Genomic DNA, 3611 nt, shown 5'->3' on the forward strand with positions numbered 1-3611 from the left:
AGACTTTTATTTAGCAAATTTAAGGATCTATAATTACTCGATACATCATTTTAATGTAGGTCATATAGTTTGACCTACGTAAGCCCAGAAAGCAAATTTGTGCTATTCATTGTAACGCGATGTAGCATTTTTCGTTTCCGCGTAATTTTATTCTTACGATATCTCCTAAAATATTAGACAGAATGATATAGTTTTAATTGCAAATATAATCTACATTAAATTCTCTTGATAATGAACATATTTATTTACATAAGGGTTAATACTGAACTTGAATAATAGCGTCGGAAATAGGGCATGAATTTAATTGATATTTCTGAAGAAAAAAATGGTTATTGTGAGAAAACTATAAAAGATAGATATATGCTATCGCTGACTTTTATTTAGCACATTTAAAGAGCTACAATTCGCCATACATCATTTTTATGTAGGTCCTATAGTTTAGCCTACGTAAGCGCTGAAAGCAAAAATGTCCCTAATTTCCGCAACAAATTTTGAAGCTATATTCAAAATCTACTAGTCTTCTAGTTATTTAAAAAAAAAAACAAAAAAATGGGACCCACCTGCAAGCACTTCCTTTCGATTAAAACAATTTTTATCAAAATCGGACCGCCAGGGGCGGAGTATCGCGGTAACACACATAAAAAAAAAAAAAAAAAAAAATTCAGTCGAATTGATAACCTCCTTCTTTTTGAAGTCGGCTAAAAAGAGTCAAAGACTTGTTTTAAAACAAATTTTTGACAACTGATTCGACATAATTTCCATTGCATTATTGGGGTAGTATATTTTTGGATTGATAAAATTTGACCATCTAACGTTATATTCTGGCCTCAGAAACCTACGATAAGTCCTTCGAGGCTTGATAAGTAATTGGATTTTTTTTTCGTCCGGCCCGGGTGCTACGGCTTGCTACGTCGTGCTACGTCGCCGTGTTGCATGCATCGCTATAAATAACAACGGCGGCGAATGTGTTGAAATATTTTCATAGGTATAACGAGAGAATGTTGACGTGATTTCGTGAAAAAAAACGTATGTGCCATTATTTATTCACGTCAACATTGTCTCGCGGGCGGCCATGCCTGCGAATTGTGAAAGGAAAAGTTTCAAGCGCTCCGCCACACTGATGGCATTCGCATTGTTTTAAATACATTTTCCCGGTACAAGTTATAAAAAATATGATTTTTTTTTAACACTAGCGTTTTCATACGCCAGTTTGTATGACAAAAATCGACACATTTTGTCCAATTTGCGTAAAGTTTTTGTGTATATAAATGTGAACGTTTAGATGGATGTTTGTTTGAAGGTATCTCAAGAACTGCTGCATGGATTTTGATGAAATTTGGTACAGATATGGAACATATATGTAGTCTGGAAGAACACATAGGCTACTAATTAAGTTTTTTTAATTCCACGCGGAGGGAGTTGTTGGCGTCAGTTATTTATTTCGAACAAATAAATAACATTGAATTCATATTATTCCATATTCTGTTTTAAACTTCTATCTTTACGATATATATTAACTAAATTTATTTAATAATTTTAAATGACTCAGAAAACTGGACAATTTCATTTTGATCTGAGAGTTACTATCATACTGAAGACTCACTTCTAAAGTTCGCGGTATTCGAGTCACGTAATACATGCAGCTTGGAACACGTTGTCCTCTAAGGAAGATGATGAAGTGTTCACTGCTAGATAAGTGACGTCATTTCACATTTTATGTATTTAATGACCCATAATATTTTTTTAACAGTGGTAGACGCTAGCAACAGCAACATCTGTTGCACGATTGGATTGGCTCGACCGGTGAAGTACCACGACCACACAGGAGTCACGCGTGAAGTGGAATTAATTCCGCGTTTCCACGTAAATTAGATGTCCGTAGTATGTCGATTTTATTTAGACATTTAAAAACAATAACAATGTTTGATTAGCCACTCATATGGGGATATAGCTCAGTGGTAGAGCAATCGACTGCAGATCGATAGGCCCCCGGTTCAAATCCGGGTGTCCCCTGAGTAATGGACTTATTCTTTTGTCTTTTTTTACTTACTTTAAAATATCTAATATTTATTGATATAATTTTAGAAAATAATTTGAATATCTAAAATTAAAATTAAAAAAGGAGAAGCTAGTTTTTAAATAATAGTATCAACGTAGTAAATTTGATATGAAAAAATTGGCCTACAACTTTGTTTGAGTTGTTCAGTATATTAAGCTATTTATATAGAAGAATCGGAGAGGTGTGTCAGGACTGCGCCAAATAGAGGTCTGTAGTCTCTGCCTACCCCTCTGGGTTGCAGGCGTGATTGTGTTCCTGTTGTATCCCTTAAGTAAATTTAAATTTTATTTATATTTTTTTTTTTTTTAATAACTCAATAATAAAACAAATAAAAAAATAATTTAAATTAAAGTCCCTCACGTTTCATTAATATAACGGAGTGTCAGAATATGTATGGACATTTCGAGGTAACATGTCGGTACTGTTTATCGGATATAATGAGCTTTTACAAAGAATACAAACTTCGAAACATATGCTTTATCAAATCGTTATGTTATAAAGTAAAATGTACCATATACTTATAATGATAAGATTTAAATTGTTATGCAATATTCTTTTAGTATAACTGATGTACATGTTTGCAGTCGAAAGAATTCTTCTTTATATTCTGTAACGAGTTCCAATGTAATTTTATTTGAATGTATTATTACGTTATGAAATATCTTCACTAAAATACTAAAGACGTGACGTCAGTACCAAGGAAGGAAGGATTTTCAAAACCTCACGATAAACGACTAGTTCGTGTCTACATTACTGATGTAAGATATGTGTATAACGTTATCCAAAAGATTTGCTTCGGTTAAACGTTTTTTCGTATAGAAGATTTAATATTACAACGTCTTTCGCTAAAGGAAATCATCATGGTCCACATATCTGTCAAGAAATGCAAAAATGTTGATAAAGTCAATAAACCCTACTGGTCCAGCGTGTTTGACTATAGCCTATTCATCCCCTTTTTTTAAGTCAGGAAATGCATTTACGCACCCTTACGCCGGGCTGTTTAATGGCGTAGGGAGTGTGGGACTCGCCGGCCGCAGAAGGCGACCGGAATACACACTAAAACCTGACTGCCCTCTGTCGCATTATGGCGGGGCCACGGGAACGCGTGAGCTTAGCCTATTTACCCCTGACTTAAGCTAGGCTCCGAGTGGAAGAACATATCAGACTCAGTTGAAATCGTTTAAAGTTTGTTTCTCAGACCACCACGGCTCAAAACATATTGTAATCTTTGTTTTTTCAAAGATAATGACAGGGATGACGATATGTTGTACACAGAGATTTCGGTCTCAGATACCAACGATAAATAAGGCATTGGTTTCTCAATAGACTATTTGTTAGAAATAAAATAATTAAAAGCAGCGCCATCTATCGATTTCTTAATGTAAAATACTGTTCTGTAACAGTTGACTATTATATTTATCAATTGTAATTTGATAAACATATTTTTTAAGTTGTGTAATTCAGAGAGTGTAATAAATGGGTAAATTTTAAGTATTTATTTGTTATGTGTAATTAATCGGTGGGGTTATATCTCATACATTGTTGTAATTAC

General features: G+C 33.8%; 1 non-coding gene across 1 annotated transcript; it reads left to right on the forward strand.

Annotated features, from left to right (window-relative positions):
- The first annotated feature begins 1941 nt into the window (after positions 1–1941).
- On the forward strand, positions 1942–2013 carry Trnac-gca. Its single transcript has one exon. It is a non-coding gene; the product is annotated as a tRNA-Cys (tRNA).
- Positions 2014–3611: the final 1598 nt, after the last annotated feature.

The sequence above is a fragment of the Papilio machaon genome, chromosome 16 (genome assembly GCF_912999745.1).
Source record: "Papilio machaon chromosome 16, ilPapMach1.1, whole genome shotgun sequence".
In the NCBI taxonomy this organism is placed as follows: Eukaryota; Metazoa; Arthropoda; class Insecta; order Lepidoptera; family Papilionidae; genus Papilio; species Papilio machaon.